The sequence below is a fragment of the Oryctolagus cuniculus genome, chromosome 17, assembly GCF_964237555.1.
Source record: "Oryctolagus cuniculus chromosome 17, mOryCun1.1, whole genome shotgun sequence".
In the NCBI taxonomy this organism is placed as follows: domain Eukaryota; kingdom Metazoa; phylum Chordata; class Mammalia; order Lagomorpha; family Leporidae; genus Oryctolagus; species Oryctolagus cuniculus.
The window spans coordinates 61,084,029-61,103,353 of NC_091448.1; the positions used below are offsets into that span (position 1 = coordinate 61,084,029).

At 46.9% G+C, this 19,325-nt stretch overlaps 1 protein-coding gene across 44 annotated transcripts in view; it reads left to right on the top strand.

Annotated features, from left to right (window-relative positions):
• Nucleotides 1-19,325, top strand: part of LOC103347106 (uncharacterized) — a 619,502-nt gene that overhangs the window by 321,262 nt on the left and 278,915 nt on the right. For 7 of the 44 annotated variants that reach the window (XM_070061484.1, XM_070061488.1, XM_070061489.1 and 4 more), the window contains one exon: nucleotides 4,551-4,933. The exons of 35 other annotated variants lie outside the window; for them this stretch is intronic. The gene's annotated coding sequence lies outside the window, so the exon portion shown is untranslated. The remainder of the gene's footprint in view (nucleotides 1-4,550; nucleotides 4,934-19,325) is intronic. 2 more of the 44 variants (XM_070061477.1, XM_070061480.1) reach the window with 2 other exon arrangements.

The window sequence follows — 19,325 nt, forward strand, 5'->3', positions numbered from 1 at the left end:
CCTGGAAGAGAGGCAATCGGGACAGAATCCAGTGCCCCGACCAGGACAAGAACCCGGGGTGCCAGCGCCGCAGGCGGAGGATTAGCCTATTGAGCTGTGGCGCCAGCCCAAGTTAGCATATTTTAAACTTACATTACAGTAAAAAGGCTTAATACTTCAGGGAGTAAGAAGTTTACCAAGTAAAAATCAAAAAGACTCTAATTTAGTGGGAATATAGACAATGGCTATAAATAATAATTGAGTGGAAAAAATGACCATTTCACCCATATACAATTTATTTGTCATTCATAATTTCTTTCAATGAAATAGAACCAATGACAATGTAACATCCAGATATTTCCTCTGTGGTTACAAGGTAATAATTTAGCTCATTTAGACTTTTAGCCATTTCTTCTTAACAGGTTATGCACAGGTATGACTTCATGCAGATTGCAATGCAAATCATCATATATTACATTTTTGGTGTTCTATTAGTTACCACAGAAACTAATAGGGAAAATATATGGTATTTGTCTTTTGTGGCACTCGCTTATTTCACTAAGCATAATTGTTTCCAGTTGCATCCATTTTGTTGTGAAAGACAGGATTTCTCTTTTTTTTGTGGCTGAATAGTATTCTATAGTGTATATATACCAAATTTTACTTATCCAGTCATCAGTTGATGGGCATCTCGGTTGATTCGTATCTTAGCTACTGTGTATTGAACTGCAATAAACATAGGGGTACAAATAACTCTTTCATATGCCAATTTCATTTTTCTTGGATAAATTCCCAAAGGTGGGATGGCTGGGTCATATCATAGATGTATTTTTGGATTTCTGAGGAATCGCCATATAGTCTTCCATAGTGGTTGCCCTAGTTTACACTCCCACCTGCAATGATTTAGGGTACCAACTTCCATACATCTTTGCCAGCATTAACTATTTTTCAATTTTTGGATGATAGCCATTCTAAATGGGTTGTGGTGAAACCTGGTTGTTTTTATTTGTGTTTCCCTGGTAGCTAGTGATCCTGAGCATTTTATACTGTTTCTGCTGACCATTTGTATTTCATCCTTTCAAAAATGCCTACTCGTGTCCTTTACTCTTTTTAGCTAGCTTGTTTATTTTGTTGTTCTTGAGTTTCCTGAACTGTTCATGGATCCTAGAAAATCCATTATCAGTTGCATACTTTGCAAGTATTTTCTCCCATTCTGTTGGTTGCTTTATTTTGTTAAGTGTTTCTTTTGAGTGCAGAAACATCTTTTTTTAAAAAAGATTTTATTTATTTATTTATTTAATTGAAAGTCAGAGTTACACAGAGACAGAAGGAGAGGCTGAGAAAGAGAGAGAGAGACCTTCCATCCGCTGGTTCACTCCCCAGTTGGCCACAATGGCCAGAGCTATGCCGATCCAAAACAAGGAGCCAGGAACCTTCTCTGGGTCTTCCACGTGGGTGCAGGAGCCAAAGGATGTGGTACATCTTCTACGGCTTTTCCAGGCCACAGCAGAGAGCTCTGCCCCTCTTTGTCTCCCTTAACAGTTTTGTGTTAAAGTTTATTTTGTCAGATATTAAGATGGCTACGCCCACTCTTTTTTCATTTCTGTTGGCATGGTATATCTTTTTCCAGCCTTTCACTTTCAGTCTGCATGCATCTTTGTTGGAAAGATGTGTTTCTTGTAAGCAGCAAATAGATGGGTTTTGTTCCTTAACCCAGTCAGCCAATCTGTGTCTTTTAACTGGAGAGTTGAGGCCATTAACATTCAATGTGACTATTGATAAGTGGTAACTTTGCCCTGCCATTTTCCCAGAGATGTTTTCTAATATATGCTTTGAACTTCCTGTGATCTTTTGCTGTGAGGTTTCCTTCCTTTACCTTCTTTCATATTGATGACCATGTTTCTGTGTTTCTGTGTGTAACACCTCTTTAAGCATCTTTTGCAGGGCTAGACGAGTGGCGACAAATTCTTTCAATTTCTGTTTGCTATGAAAGGTCTTTATTCACAAATGAGAGCTTTGCAGGATATAATATTCTGGGCTGGCAGTTTTTCTCTCTTAGTACCTGGGCTATGTCTCGCCATTCCCTTCTAGCGTGTAGGGTTTCTGATGAGAAGTCAGCTGTGAGTCTAATTGGAGATCCTCTGAGAGTAATCTGACGTTTGTCTCTTGCACATTTTAGGATCTTTTCTTTATGTTTCACTGTGGTGAGTTTGATTACAATGTGTCGTCATGAGGATCTCTTTTGGTCATGTTTACTAGGGGTTCTATGAGCTTCCTGTACTAGGATGTCTCTGTCCTTCTCCAAACCTGGGAAGTTCTCTGCTAGTATCTCACTAAAAAGGCCTTCTAATCCTTTCTCTCTCTCCATGCCTTCAGGAACTCCCAGAACCCGAATGTTGGGTTTTTTAATAGTATCCTGTAGATTCCTAGCCATATTTTTTAGATTTCTAATTTCCTCTTCTTTTCTTTGGTTTGACTATATACTTTCCTGTTCTCTGTCTTCTAAGTCCGATATTCTCTCTTCTGCTTCACTGACTCTGTTTTTAAGGCTCTCTAATGTGTTTGTCATTTGATCTATTGAGTTCTTCATTTCATTTCGGTTTCTCTGCACTATCACATTTTCCTGTTCTACTAGTTTCTGTGTTTCATTTTGATTCCTCCTTAAGACTTCATTTTCACGAGAGAGATTTTCTATCCTGTCCAGTAAGGATTTCTGTAGTTCAAGAATTTGTTTTTGAGAACTTCTCAATGTTCTTATCATAAATTTTTTGAGATATGTATCTTGTATTTCTTCTATCTCATCATCTTCATAATCTTGACTTGGGGTGTCTTATTCATTTGGGGGTGTCATAATGTCTTCCTTGTTCTTGTTTCCTCAGTTTATGTGTTTGTTGCTTGGCGTTGTTGAGATATTCTTTGGATTCTTCTTCCCTCGCTGTGGTGTTTTTTTCTTGTTATACTATTATTGTATTAAGTGGACTGTCTGCTTTTGATGGAGCCTTAGAGGCTTCAGATGGGTGTGGCCAGAGAGCTCTGTTTGGTTCTTCAGGGTTAGGGGTGTGCCAAAGGTGACACACCCAGGTTAGGCATGGTAAATTTCTCTCTCTCCTCTCCCTCTCTCTCTCTGATCCAGAAGGGAAGTAATTCTGCACAGCTGAGCGGAATTGAAGGTAGTCAGCTTCTGATCTCTGGCTCCTGTGGGTATAACATTTGTCTGCTCTTTCCCAAGGACCACACAAAGAATCTGTTCTGCCCTCAGTGTGGGCTCAAATTCCCCTACAGTCTCTCACTGGGTTGCCAATTTTACCAAATTGTAGCATCTCTGGAGAGTACTCACGTGAACTCTGTGATTTCTCTCACCCACTGTCTCTTTTTTCACTGCCTCAGTTCATTAGCTCCACACATTCACTAGGTCCTAACCTCCTGTTATTTCACACACACACACACACACACACACACACCCCAGAGTCCAGTTTTTCCACTTGACTTTGGCAGGTGCAGCCTGGAGGTCGCACAGCTTTTACGTATGTCCAAAATGGTACCTGCTCTTTGTCTTGCTCGCCTTTGAGAGGTGAGTGGAGAGAGAGAGACTCGTGCCTGTACCAGTCCTTTCCCTCTCTGTCTCTCTCTCTCTCTTCTCGAGTTAGCCTGGTGAACTTTTCCCCATGGTGCTTCAGGCCTCATTCCCTCTAGGCTTCTCCTTCTGCTTTCCTGCCAGTGTCTCAGGCTACTGAGGTTTTGGCTCACCTCGCGTTCCAGCGCTGCTGTGTAGATTCCACGACTGGTGTCCTGAGCTGTGGGCTCCCACGCTTTCTACGCAGGTCCACCGTGAATCACTGGTTCTGGAAGAGTTTCCTCTGCTGTTTCTTCCACAACTCTTCCTTGAACCTGCAGTATCTCAACTTTTATTAAACTGTCTCCTCCCGAACTATCAGTGTGCTCCCTTCCTATTCCACCATCTTGCCGGACACCCAAGCTCTGGACATTCTTACTCCATAATGTGGTAACTCAAAATCGTCTCCGCCCACGTTTGCTGTTCATGATTAGCATTTTCTCATTTTTTACTATTGTACATTATGTCTGTGCCTGGGGTAAACCTAAGGGTAAGCTTTAGATTCTCTTACATCTTTTCTGAGCCTGAATCTTTGGGTATTTGTAGTCACTTTCTCAGTTTTTCCATACATAACTTGCAGTTGCTTTTAAAGAAAGATTTACTTATTTATTTGAAAGGCAGAGAGAGAGAGCAAGGAGGAAAGAGAGAGAAAAAGAAAGAGAAAGAGAGAGAGAGAGAGAGAGAGAGAGAGCTAGAGAGAGAGCACTTCCATCTACTGGTCTACTTCCCAAATTGCTACAACCATCAAGTGTGGAACGAGCCATAGCCAGGAGCCAAGAATTCCATCCTGGTCTCCCACTTGGGTGGCAGGGGTTCAAGAACTTAGGCCGTCTTCTGCTGCCTTCCCAGATACATAAGCAGGAAGCTGGACTGGAAGCAGAGTAGCTTGGACTCAAATCTGTCTCTGGAAAGTCCCCAAACATGTACATTCTGATGGCACTGCATCTTGTCCCTTTAGTCACCTGACCTCATGCCTCTGTGAACTGCTCTCATGGCAATCTCAGAACACAGAATGAGGACATGTTCTCAAGGGAGAGGCCCAGCTGCAGCCTCCCCTGTTGGCACCTGAGTGTCTGAGTCCTCCATGGGTTATTGAAGGTATGAACTTTCCTTTGTGGTAAGCATCTTTGGGAAGAGTGGCCAGCTCCCCACTGAGAGCCAGTGAGCTGTTTCAGGGTGATACTCATGTATTTGGGAGTTGTAGATTTATTTGTGGCTATGTTATTCTACAATATGTGTGTATGTAGCTTTATATGTATACCTTTCTAGAAATTACAATAGTAATGAATTCTTTCCTCCTAGGAGTTGGAGCATTCTGTACCCAAGAATACACCTACACAGGTAAAGGATCCATTTCCTATCTGTAGACTCTTTCAAGTATTTTTTTTTTTGACAGGCAGAGTGGACAGTGAGAGAGAGAGAGAGAGAGAGAGAGACAGAGAAAGGTCTTCCTTTGCCATTAGTTCACCCTCCAATGGCTGCCGTGGCCAGTGAACTGTGCTGATCCGATGACAGGAGCCAGGTACTTATCCTGGTCTCCCATGGGGTGCAGGGCCCAAGCACTTGGGCCATCCTCCACTGCACTCCCTGGCCACAGCAGAGAGCTGGCCTGGAAGAGGGGTAACTGGGACAGAATCCGGCGCCCCGACCGGAACTAGAACCTGGTGTGCCGGTGCTGCAAGGCGGAGGATTAGCCTAGTGAGCCACGGCGCCGGCCTTCAAGTGTTTTTGTAAAAGGAAAGATGTGGGTCCAGAGTGTCTCCCACAAGTGAGAGAGGCCTAGGGTATGTGGATCCTAAATGTTTCCAAGTCAGTGAGCTGGCCCTTTGCTTGCCAGGTTCACTTTCCAGCTCAAGGGAGTGTGGGCCAGACTCGGTGGTCTAATAATGCTTGGTAATACCAGTCTGGAGCTGTTCCTGGGCCCTACGAAGTCCCCTAATTCCCATCTTGCTGCCTTTCCTTCATGGCTATCCTCAGTCTGGCACCATAGCACCTTAAGTCTGTGAGTGCTGCCTCCAGGGTAGTTTTAGGAAATAGAGTGAGACGTTCTCAGGGGAAAGGCCCAGGTACGGCTGTCACTCATGGATCTCAGGTCCCCTTGGGTATTCAGAAGATGTGCTTTGTTTCTCTGGAAAGAGTGGCCAGCTCCACACTGAGAGTGAAGTCCCTGCTGTCGGGGTGGTTCAGTGACATGGCCGTGCAGATTGGTGTCAGACAAGGGACCCTGGACTTGGCAGCAGAAGGACTCCATGGGTATTTTTGCCTCCCAGCTATCCAGAGAGGGGGAGGAGATCTCACTGTCATGAGGACAAAAAAGATTATCTGTATGTCAAATTGTGTGTTTCCCTGCCTGATGTGTGTTGTTTGTTTCCTTATGTATACTTTCAGTTTATAGATGCATATATTTAGGAATCATAGATTTTTCTAGCTATATTACTTTTTCTGACATAGAGTGATGATAGTGATGAATCCATATTCCTAGGATGTTGAAGGTTCTCAGCTACAAGGATGTAGCCAGATGGGTCCTGGAAAATTTTTCTGTAATTTTAAACAAGTGTGAGTAGTTACACAAACACACAGAGAAACACACACACATACATCTTTAGAGGTTCATTCCGTGTTTATGAACATTTACATAGTTGTGTAGCCAAAGATTTGTTGGAAGTTGGTTGTTTCCCTTTGGACATCATACAGGGCTCATTCTCTCACCAACAAACCAAGAGATGTCTGGAAACTTGCTGCGTTGAGGTGGGACAGGACGTGGGCTTTCCAAGGCCTTAGGTCCTACTTTGTCCTGGGTTGTACATGAGCAATCCCCATTCCCACTTACCTCTAGCAGTTGGCTAAACCTCTTTGCCCACGAGAGTTGGGCCCTAAGTTAGAAACACTCCTTATATATCTTAATGGGTTAGCAGGACTGAAAGTTGCCCTCTGACCTGGTGAGCTGGATCTCTTTTATGTCATGTTGTTCAGAAGGCTGGTAAACCTGCTGTGGGCCCAGAATGCCCCTCCAAGACAAGCGGCTTACAGCATGTAGGTTCCGTGTGTTTCCCAGAAAGCTAGTGTGGTGGCCCTCCAGCTAGCCTGGTCCATATCTCTAGGACAAGTTCATTTTGGCTGAGTCTGGCTCCCAGAGTGTGTAATCTTCAGGGATGGTGGCCAGAGCTGACTCTGGGGAGTGTGCAGATCCACATTCTGGTGGCACCATGGCATAGCTGACCCTGCAGCCAGGTGTCATCTTCCTGGTACCTGCCTATCCTGCCTAAAAGGAAACCTCAAAACCCAGAGGAAGGGCCAGCATTATGGCACAGTGGGTTCAGCCACCACCTACGATGCCAGCATCCCATATGGGATTCAAGCTGTGTCTTATCTGCTCTGCTTGCTATCCAACCCTCTGCTAATGCAGCTGGGAAAGAAATAGAAGGTGGTCCAATTCCTTGGGTCCCTGCACCCATGTGGGAGACCCAGATGAAGTTCTAGACTCCTGGCTTTGGTCTGGCCTAGCCCTGGCTTTTGTGGCCATCTGGGGAGTGAACCAGTGGATGGAACATCTCTCTGTTTCTCCCTCCCTCTCTGTAACTGTGCCTTTGAAACACAAAATAATCATTTTTTTTTGGTGTTTAAACCCAAACATTATTGCTTTTGTGCATATCAGCATTGAAGGGGTGACGGAAAACACTTCTTTTCAAAAGGTCATAAACCCAGTGTGCATATATAATTTAACTATAATTAGAGCACAAATAAAAGGAACACAAGGGATTTATAACTCTGCTCCTCTTGCTCTTCAAAGTGAGCTTTGCTTTGAATTGCCATCGTGTTTCTGTGTGAATTAGACAGATGCACAATTTTATATTCCTTCCAAATAAAACAATCCAACCATATAAATAATCCTTCTTTATCAGCCTTTTACGAAAGTAGGTTGAGGGCCCCAATGGCTTGGGCAAATCCCTGTAGCTCTTGTGTTTTTTTTTTAAGATTCATTCATTTATTTGAGTCGGAATTACACAGAAAGAGAAGGAGAGGCAGAGAGATAGAGAGAGGTCTTCCATCCGATGGTTCACTCCCCAGATGCCGCAATGGCCAGGGCTCCAAAGTCCGAAGCCAGGAGCCAGGAGCTTCTATTGGGTCTCCCACACGGGTGCTGGGGCCCAAGCACTTGAGGCATCTTCTACTTTCCCAGGCCATAGCAGAGAGCTGGATCGGAAGTGGGGCAGCTGGGACTTGAACCAGTGCCCATATGGGATGCCAGCACTGCAGATGGTGGCTTTACCTGCTGTGCCACAGCGCCGGCCCCATCTCTTTGTTCTGTGCTAGCCTCTGTAATGTCAGGATAAGTTGGGTGCCCACAGGGATGCAAAGGTGAGTGCAGTGGGATGTTCTCCTGGAGTGAAAAGGAGCCTCAAAATGTGACTCTCTCACCCCCTTCCTAATCATCCTGAGCTGGAGGAGGTCAGGGATGGCCCTGTGTCTCCCCATGGCAGAGAGTCTCCCTGTTGACTTTGGGGATGGGCAGGCAGGGATGTGGGCTCTGGAGGGAGATGTTCAGCAGCTCTGGTGGCTCTCCCCAGAAACACATGACCAGCAGCTCCCTCTGATGACGTTCGTGTGCCAGTCCTCCCCTTCTGATGAAAGCAGCCACTGGGGGCTCAGCCTGGGAGCCCTAGGGGCTGCCATGGAATGGGGATGTATCCCTGGGACCACCTCAGGGCACATCCTTTACTTGCCTGTGTAGATCCTGAACATCCATTAGTGTCTACTTGATGGATCAAGGCTGATGGCAGCCTCTCCACTTCTGGGCTCCATTTTGTTGGCTTCCCTGAGGTATCACAAAGAATGTGAAGCAGTGAAGTCCGTGTGCACTTATTTCTCTGCCCCCCATCTTCCTGCTCCAAACTCACATTTCCTGTTCTTCTTGGTCAAGGTCCTCCATGTCCAGAAGACTTTGGGGATAGTTCACATCCAGGGAACATGTGGACACCTGGAAAGAAGAAACAGTGTGAGTTTCCTGAACCAGGCATTAAGGAAAAGCCCTTTCTTAGGGGACATGGAGGCCAGAGTCAGACTTCCCTGGAGTCCTCCCTCCACTGACACTGGGACCCTGCCTGCCTGTCCCCAGCCCAGCTCCCTGTGTGGGCAGTCGGGTTCCTCAGCAGTGTTTCATAGTGCAGTGTGGGGGTGAGGAATAAGGGCAAGGCTGATGAAGGGAGAGGGGAGGGCTGCAGAGAGACTGGATCAGCATCCACAGTGCAAGGACATCCACTGCCTGGATGCCACCAGGTCCTGCAGGATGCGAATCATCCACTGTGGTGAGGTGGGAATGTGGGAGAAGCAGGACCAGGGGCTTGTGAGCAAGAAAGCAAGAGAATCAGAAAAAAATGAAAGAGGAATCACTCACCCCCCGATTGCCACACCCAGTGGAAAGTTCAGGTGCTGCCCCATAGCCTTCCATGTGCAGCAGAGCAGGGGTGTTGAGGTTGCCAGAGAGAAGGAAAGGGGAGAGTTAGACTTGAGGTGAGGACTCGGATCCCTGCTGCTGGTTGGATGATGTGGGCCAGCCTTGGGAGCCCATGTCTATATCCCTATCCCAGGCCTGGATGTCTTCACCTCTGCAATGAGCAAGTGGATCTCTGAACGTTCACCTCTTCTTCCTGCCCTCAGCTCCCATGACTGTGGCCAGGAAAGGACCCCCGTGTCATCTTGTTACTCCATAGGGAGCCATGTCCATGACATGATCTCTGTAACACACTGTTTTCCACCCTTCATCTTTCCCTTCCTCTATTCTCTCTCCTAATTATTGCCAGTCTCCTTTGCATTCGTCAGCCTGCACGAATCAAATTGCCATCAGCTATGAGAGCTTTGTAGGTAAAATGGCACTGTGGTCATGCCAGCGTCCCCCCAGAGCACTGGTTAGTGTTCTGAATGCCCCACTTCTGATCCAGCTCCCTCTTAACGGGCCTGGGAATGCACCAGAAGATGGCCCAAGTGCTTGTCCCCTTGCCACCTATGTGGGAGAAGTGGATGGAGTTTCAGGCTCCTGACTGGCCTGGCACAGCTCAGGTATTGGGGCCATTTGTGAAGTAAACCTAAGGATGGGAGAGCCCTTCCTCTTGTTTCTCCTTCTCTTTCTAATACTGTGGGGCTTTTTAAATATTTATTTATTTATTTGAAATGAGGAGTTACAGAGAGAGAGAGGGAGAGACACAGAGATCGTCCATGTGCTGGTTCACCCCTCAGATAGCCGCAATGGCTGGGACTGTGCCAGATGTCAGGGGTCAGAAGCTTCTTCTGAGCTCCCATTTGGTTGTAGGGCCCAGGGACTTGGATCATCTTCTGCTGTTTCCGAGGTGCATTAGCAGGGGGCTGGATTGGCAGTGGAGCAGCCAGCACTCAACCCAGCTGCCATATGGGATGCTGGTACTGCAAGCTGCCACTTAACCTGCTTCACCGTTCGCCAACCCTGTCACTGTGCCTTTTTAAGAAATAAATAAATGAATGAATACTGCTACCCACAACAGTAAGTCTATAGATCCCTTCCTAAGAGGGGAGCAAGTGTAACAGGCCTGGCTCCTGCTGGCTCCTGGGAAAGCTGATGAGGAACAACTGCAGGTGTTGAATCGCTGTTCTGTGTCTGAGGAAACCTCAGGGAGTGTGAAAATATTTATTTCTCACAATAACCCCTGTGTTCCCTGACCCATATGAAAAGATGATCCCAAGAGGAGAAGAAATTTAACTTGTTCAAATTCTGGTAGTCTGCCAAGGAGGCAATAAATGAGACTTGCCAGTGATTTCACTGCAGGCCTGAGGGCACGGAACGTGCCTGGCCTGAGTGGAGGGGGGAACAGGGCAGCACTGACTAGAGCAGCGTGTCTGAGGGGACCAGTGACCCTCGGCCCTGCTGCTCAGAGGCCCTCCACAGAGCCCAGCACATTCCAGAAGATGAGGTCAGCAGGACCATGAGGGCCAGTGTGTGCGTCCAGCCCAGAACCCCCTCTGGGAAGCCTGCACAACCATGCTGCATCTCCAGTGGCAACTGGATGACAGCCCATCATGCAGCCTACTCCAGACACTTGACTTGGGCGAGATGTGGAAGCTGAGATGAACTCAGGGTTATGCCCTCTCCTCACAACTGGAAGTCAGTCAGCCCAAAGGAAGTATTTAACTCACCCAGCCTGGGCAGGCCTTGTAAACTGGAGTAGACAATGAGGACAGAGCATGAAGGTGCTGATCCACGGACTGGCCATGCAGAGGGAAGGGTCCACTAGTCACTGTCGGCTGGCACTTGCTACAAGGACTCTGTAGGTTCCAGCCGGTGCCTGTGAGAGAGGGCGCCCACTGCATCCCCTGTCCTTGATGCAGCAAGGAGCCCTTCCTCAGAAGCAATGCAGCACCTTGGTCTTGGACCTGCCAGCCTCCAACAGGAAGAAAGAATTTCTGTTCCTTGTGAATGACTGAGTGTCAAGGGTTTTGTTGCTGCACACAAATGGACTGACAATGGTCAGTGCCAAAGTGAAATACACATCTCCTGTGCTCAGTTCCTAGTCAGTGCTGTCCCATCATGACGCAATGGATTTCAGCTTTGCCTTGGCAAAGCCAAGGATGGTGGGTATTAGAGAAAATTACATTTTTTAATTTCAAAGGAAGAAAACTCAGTTCTCCTCATGCCCATGGAAATAAAACCTGTTGCTACTGTGCCAATCCCATAGAAGAACAAAGCAGACTTCTACGTACACTTCCTCTCTTTCCTCCTGACTTCATGTGTCCTCTCAGGAGTCCTAAGAGGCAGGTGTACTCCCATTGTTCCCTCTTAATGACCCCCGGTCCTTATGGGTGTTGCTCCGTACCTGAAGAGACTTCAGCTTCACTGTAGGACTTGGAAATGCTCTGTGAGGCCCAATCTTCAGAGACACAAAGACAGACAATAAGTGTTCACAGAGGTGTCTCACCCATTCCTCCCCTCACCCCTGTGCACATCCTGGATCACACAGCATGACCCTGCTCCCCCTCTGTGCTCTCAGCCCCTTCCTGGGCTCTGTGGCCCTGCCCCTCAGCCAGACATTGACCACAGCTTCAAGTGTTCCAGTGAGGGAGAGGAGCTGACGGCTCCTCCTCTCAATGTCTCACTTTCCCCACGCCTGAATGACAGTGGCTCCAGCCTCCATCTGAAAACCCCCCAGATCCCACTGTGCTGTGCATGCTCTGAGCTTTATGACTGCATCCCCAGTTCCCTTCCACAGCAAGGAGCTGGCATCAGGTGACCATGCATGATAAAGTCCCCAGGGTAGTCCCCCCTATGTCACCATCTGGACTATTCCTGCTACAGGGAGTGATTCCAGAGTACGTACCATTTGTCATTCCTACTGCGGTCACCTGTAATTAGAAGACAACACTGTAAGGAACAGATCGAGTTGTGTGCTGTGACCGCGGGTCTTTCATTCACTTGGTGCCATTGAAACCAGATGGGGAAGAGCAGTCCCATGGAGGGAACCCCAGGACAAGAACAGAGAGATCCTAGTTCATGCCAGCAGACACGAGCTCTTCACACATGTCTGTTCGGTGCACTTTGGTTGGCAGTATTACAGAATTCGCAAAGGAAGGGATATGGTGCTGAGGAAAATCTTGCTATGTCCAGTGCCAACTGGTGCTGCCATTTTGCTCGTTGTGTCCTGAGTCAGCCCTCAGTAGATACAGACTCTACTGCAGTTGCTCCCATAAAGCACAGGGTGTGTGATTGACCCTACCTGTGTTTGGATTTTTCTTTCTGTTTTATTAAGAAAGCAGCCAAGGAAGGAGCGTTTCTGTTTTAGAGAAAGGTGGGGCACCTCACCTCAGTGTGTGGAGATTCTTTATCCGCTGTGTCAGCAGGAAGCTCCGCCTCTGCATCCTCCTTGGGCACTAGGAGGAAATAGGGTAACTGTCAGTACAGGTAGAGCTGCCCCTCAGTGACCCGAGGAACACTGATGGACATGGGCGTGGGGCGAGGGTTAAGGCAGAGCAGACGAGCAGGAAAGAAATGAGAAGCAGAGCCTTTGGCTTTCTAGCAAGAGGCAGCTTCATCCAGGTGAAGCAGTCCACTGAAATCGGGTCAGTACCACCGTGATTGCAGTATTTCAGGAAAAATCCTAGGACGCCTCCTGTCTGTTGAGAACCGGACCTAAACTCCCACTGCTGTCTTGGTGTCTCTAAAGGTCATTTCTTCTCCTGGCACTTACTGTATTTGAATATATCACCTCTCCTATCAGCTTCTGAACACGCTAAAAAGCAACCTTTATTGGGAGTAGGGACTCCATTGTATGAAAACATCCCATTATATTCAGGTATTCCACAGTCCCGCATTATCAAAGCAATTAAATAAGATTTAAAACACTGAAATCCAAATGTATTCCTAATGTATTTAATGGGTCTTGTGACCTCTTTGTCTTTCTTTTCTATATGATATGTTTATGTCCATTGAATGGGCGGCCCAGGCCTGCTATCTAAAGCAACAGTGGGATAGTTGATGAAAGAAGTCAGCATGTGGTGGGCAGTGGTGTCTCTCAAAGACTGCATAGGAGATTTGAGACAAGGGTGATGGACACAAGGCTCACAACATCATTGTAGTTTCAGTCCTTATTTTGCGCTGTACGCTCAGGGAGAATTCTACTGCTGGGTTTGAGCATTTAATTCCACAGCTTGTGTTGATCATCTGTTAAATTCAATAACATTTCTCCCTTATCTTTCTCTGCTTTGGCCAGCTGCTGAGAAAGGGCCTTGGCCTTGCCATTGGTTTACCTTCACTGCGAGAATCTGTGAGTTGACCAGAATTTTTGTTTATGTTTCACATTCATGATGATGTAGAAGCCTGCAGTTCAGTGTACCCATTGCTTCTTGGGTTATTTGACCTTGGATCTCAGCTTGTAATCATGTATAACATCTTGGATCTCTATAGTTATGATAACTCTTGGGGCATATGTAAGTCCTGGACTCCCTTTCATGGTGTTGATAGTTATCTCATGGCTGAGTGCTGACTACAGCTCAGTAGCCAGGAGGTCAGGGTTCATACTTGCTTCTCTCACTGGAACGTGAATGTCTTGGGCCACTTCTTTATGTATTATGTCATGTAAGGAGTGGAATGGAACCTACCCTTCAGACACATGTCGGGAGAGGGCTGAACGATTCACTTACATAAAGTGCAGAGGGAGATCAGATATTTTTGAGAACCAAGACTTGAGTTGTGCAAGTGGAAAAACATGTTCTGGGGAAATGCACACACACACACACACACACAAATGCTTTCAAACACATTCATGACCACTCATATAGATCTCACAACACTGATGCACACAAACCTAACAGCATCTACATGGCAAAGCTATTTCCAGGGCCTGCCATACGTAGCCATAGATGTCCCTGGCCCATCAGTTTCTTTCTCCACACCCCCAGTCCTTTTTCCACCAAGAAACTGGAATCAGGTTGGATCACCAGAAGAAAGCAGGCAGGAAGTTCCCTCTCCCATCCCTTCGATCGTTCCTCAGCAGTGGAGGGATTCTAGAATATGTAGGGTTTTCACTTGCTCTTGAGGTCATCTGCAATCAGAGAAAGGAAGTCACTGTGGGACAGCCGTGTTTGCACAAGTCTTTCCTCTTGCTGACCTTGGGAAGCCTGAAGGGACATAGTGTGTGAGGCAACTGCCCTCAAATAAAGCACAGATGGCACTTGTGTGCCTGCAAGATACAAGTTTTCCACATGTCCATTTAGGTTGGCAATTCTTTTTTTTTTTTTTTTTTTGACAGGCAGAGTGGACAGTGAGAGAGAGAGACAGAGAAAGGTCTTCCTTTGCCGTTGGTTCACCCTCCAATGGCCGCTGCGGCCGGTGTGCCGTGCTGATCCAATGGCAGGAACCAGGTCTTATCCTGGTCTCTCATGGGGTGCAGGGCCCAAGCACTTGGGCCATCCTCCACTGCACTCCCTGGCCACAGCAGAGAGCTGGCCTGGAAGAGGGGCAACCAGGACAGAATCTGGCGCTCCGAAAGGGACCAGAACCCAGTGTGCCGGTGCCGCAGATGCAGGATTAGCCTATTGAGCCGTGGCACCAGCCTAGGTTGGCAATTCTAACATTGATTTGTAAGAACAAAAAGCTGGGGGCTGGCATTGTAGGGCAGTGGGTTAAGCCACCCCATTTGATGCTAGCATCTTGTATCAGCATACCTGGCTGCTTTTCCTATTAATGTGCCTGGGAAGGCACTGGAAGATGGCCCATGTACTTAAGTCCCTGCTACCCACATGGGAGACCCAGGTGAATTTCCTGGCTTCTGGCTTCATCCTGGCCTGGCCCTGCCTATAATGGCCATGTGCGAAGTGAACCAAAGGATTTAAGATCTCTCTCTCTCTCTGTCTTTCCCTCTTGCTTTCTGTTACTTTGCCTTTCAAGTAAACACTTGACGGGCTTCATCATCTGCCCAAAGTAGATGCTTCACTCGCAGGACCTTTGAGTCATTGGAGACTGAATCCATTAATCTAAGTTCATATTGGAGAAGGTGTAGTTACACCTGCGGGTGTTCTTTGAAGATGAAAAGGCAGGACCAAGACGGGAGACAGCCAGGAGATGGTGGGGGAAGAAATTCAAGCACTGCTGTAGCTATCCAGGAAGCCCTGGGTTCCAGGAAACCAGAGGAAGCTGGGAACGGGCAAGGAAAGGTTGTTCCTGGTGGATTTCTGAGGGAGTCTGCCTTGCCTACACCTGGGTTTCTGACACCCAACCCTCAGACGTGAGACAGCATTTCCAGCTTTTCAAACCAACCAACCAACCTGGTCCTTAGTTATGGCCACCCTAAAAACCAGTACAGGCACCTTCAATCAATGAGACTTGATTTGCATTTAGAGCAATTTCCACAGTAAGAGAACTACATTCTGTGGTTCACATGAAGAAGTTTCCGAGGTAGACCAAAGTGTGAGCCCTATCACACACTGTACTTATTTAAATATTGCATGTCATACAGAATATGCTACTAAGTCATTAAGGGATTGCACTAGAATTCAGTAAAGGAAGATTGCTTGGAAAATTCCCCAGCAAGTATGGAAGCCAAATAACATACTGTCCAAAACAAATGGATCCCTAGTAGACTCTGTGGTAAATTTAAATTATTGTGAACAAAACAAAATGCAGAAATCAATGTAATAGAAAATAGGAACTCAACAGCAAAAACCAAAAAGTCAAAAATCGTTTCTTTGAAAAGCTCAGTAAGATTGTGAAACCTCTCCCAATCCAAGCTCAAAAAAGAGGTAACAGTGTACTGCTACATCCTTACCATGGATGGTGTGGACAGTAAATGGAAAATAAAGGAGTGCTTTGCATACTGTGTGCTCACAAAGCAGACAGATACCATGAAACAGACTGATTCCTTTAGAGTCAGAAACCACTTCCGCTAGCCAAGCTGAGATCTAACCAAGCTGAAGAGGCCTTTGTAACTAGGAAAGACATGAACGCGTAAGTTTGCAACAAAAGGTATCAGGCCTAGATGGATCCATTGGCCAATTCCAGCCAATTCTTACCAAGAAAAACATTGTCCCCAAACAAGCAAGGGGGAAGCTGTATATACCTGGGAAAGTTGCACAGACCCTCACACCTCATCCCCACCCCCACCCCTGTGCCTAAGCTCCCTGTGTGAGATGTGGAAATATTGATATGTTCTGTTCGTGGTTTTGAGCTCCAGGGATTAAAAACAAGTGAAAACTTTCCAAGTTGTCGCTTCACTATTGAATTTGTTCAGTCTTCAAGTGCCTGGAAGAATAAGTGAGTCATGTGGGGGTGACTGAATACAGGGAGGATTCTAGGATGACTACCGAAGAGGGGAGAGTGAAAGTCACTCTTCCTCCTTCCATGGGTAGAAAGCTTTCTACCTCCTGGAGAATCTCTGTGATTGCCCAAGGATTAGCCCTGAGTTATGGCAGATTAGCAGTTGTTCCGTGTGATTTGTAGTTGAGCAAGTTGAAGTTTACAGATTGACCGTTGCTTGTCCAGAGCCCCAAAACTGACAAGTGATGGATCAGGGGCAGGATCACTGTTGTGTCCCTAGTGGACAGAGAACCCTGAACACCCGAGATGTCTTCTTCCTGCCCCCAAGAACCCTGGACTAGGAGTTCCTCTACTCTCTCAAATCCTCCAGGACCAGGGTTTCCTAGGGAACACCCATGTTCTGGAAGAAGTCTCAGAGACAAGAGAAATTGTGAGCCAGATGTCTCCTCTGGGTTTCTAATCCTGACCTAAAGTGGGACACTTCCCTCCAGGACTTCCTCTCTGAGGGTCTGGAGAAGCCCATATTGAGCCCTTCGTGGTCTGGCATCTTCACACTGTCCCCTGTCTCCCAGCCTTCCCCATAATCAGATGACCACCCCATGGCCCAGTGGTCAGGGCATCCCCCAGCAAGTGCCATGTTAGGGTGAGCCATGAATTCTCTTCCTTGCCATGGCCTTGCCCACATGCACACTTAACAGAAATTCACCTGAAATGGTGCCATGTGGGCGGGGCCTCAGGGACCTTCCTTTCTGTGATTCCCTGTGGTTTGCCTGTGGTTTGTCCTCTCCAACAGGTTGACATTGACACCCATCACTGTGGTGGTGTAGGATGGGGCTTTCAGCAGTGATTAGAGTTGAAGGGGATTCCTGTGGTTGTCTCAGGACTGAACTGGTCAGGACCTGGGTGGGTCATCAGGAAGCAAGCTCAGCCCCTCCCACTGTCTCTCTTCTGCATGGTCCTGCTCTTCCACTTGTGCACCATGGTAGGATACAACCTGGGACGCTTACCAGATATGAGCACCTGATCTCCAGACTCCCACCACTGACAACCCTGAGCTCAAGGGTCTTCTTTCCTTTATAATTTACCCTGTGTCTGGTGTGGTTTAATTTCTCAGAAAATTAGGAATTCCTGCTCAGAAAGTAGCTGAGCAGCCTCAAATTTCTATCTGAGAAAGGGCAGTGTCTGTATCAGCTCTGGTGTGCCCATGGCCTTCCTCACCAAAATTCAGTCCTTAGGAAGCCCTCACCTCTCTCTAGACCCTGCAGGGACAGAAGACACATTCCCTCTCCTGTCAGAGAGGTCGACCCATTGTCAAACCTTCTGCATTCAAACCCATTTCTCCCTGCAGACCACCAAGTAGGTCCCCTCTCTTCTGTCTTCAGATGTCCATCTCGTTGACCCAGCCACACAGTCCCTCCTCCCCACTTCCCTGACAGTCCCCAAACAGCAGGGTTCATGTGTTCACCCACCCCGTGGAAATCCCAGCCTGACATCCCAGTTTCTTTTCTCATGTGAAAAAATATCTCTGGATTACCACTGTTCTTATAGTCTTGGTCTCAGATGGTGACCTCTGAAGAGATGGGCATGAAAGTTCCCTCTTGAGTGATGTCTGTTTTGTGTTTGGTCTCAATTTCTCCTGACCTGATGAAAGTAGTGTGGTTTCTTCCCTCTCATCTATTCTCTCAATAGCTGCAAGCAAACTTGACATTAGGAATAATGTGTATTTTAAAATATAGGAAATATTTACAACAGCAAATAAATAGAAGCCCTGAAAGTAGAAAGTGAGTAATACTAACCTCCAGATTTATAGATCTGTAGACAGGTTGGAGTAGGGGAAGTGAAAGTCCCTGAGGAAAGTGTGTCATGCAGCACGTGCTGGCCCCCTGGAAGAAACAGCCCCGTGGAGGTCTCTGTGACTTACCTGCTGAGCAGCAGTTGTGATTCCCCATCTCAGACCACTCTGGCCGTGAAGATGTGGACGGCACAACTGCGTTCAACTGTGAGCCTCTCAGCTCACAGAGTGACAGTTGGAACGGAAGGCTGATGTCACTCAGCACATTACCGTGGTGACAGGACACCATATAGTTTTCAGAGTGAGGCCATGCCCCACTGTACGTGATGCTGGGCTGCTATCTACACAGCTATACTTTTCTATGTCCAAGTGTGTCATTGGACAGTACCAAAATTTGTTTCTAAACCTGAATCCAAGACCCACACACTGCCATTCTCTGCTTGTGACAGTAAGTTGAATGAATAAAAAGGACCTGTTTTCAATCATGGCATTTTCAGTGTGAGGCTGGCATAGCAAACATGTTGAGAGTAGAAGGGGTTCATTCCATGCTTGATTTGAGATCCCATTATTATCCTGTGACATATCTAGATCAAGCAGTTTATATTTGTTCTAAATTAAATTAAAAATTGATTTATTAGGAATTTCACTTTAAAATCTCCCTCACTCTTAATCAAATTCTTCATATGATCATTGCTTTAACAAAATACCTGGGGTTGCATGAATTGTAAAAAAGAAAGGAAAAAGGCTTCATGAGAGCAGGCATTTGGGCAGCAGTTAAGGTGTCCCTTGGTTTGCCCACATTCCATATCAGGGCCTAAGTAAAGTCTGGGTCCAACCCTGAGACCACCTTGCTGCTACTGTGCAGCCTGGGAGGCAGACAATGGCTGCTTGAGTAGCTGGATTCCTGCCACCCACACGGGAGACCTGCATTCACTCCAACTCGTGACTTTGGTGTTGTATATTCATCTTCATTTGTTGGGATAATACTTTAAATATCGGACAGGCTCTGGTGTTGAATTTTTAAATAAAAATAAGTATTGCTGGGATGGCTCTGTGTCACAGTGGGTAAAGCCACCACCTTGCAGTGCTGGCATCTGGTATGGGCACTGGTTCAAGTCCTGGCTTCTCCACTTCTGATCCAGCTCTCTGCCGTGGCCTGGGAAAGCAGT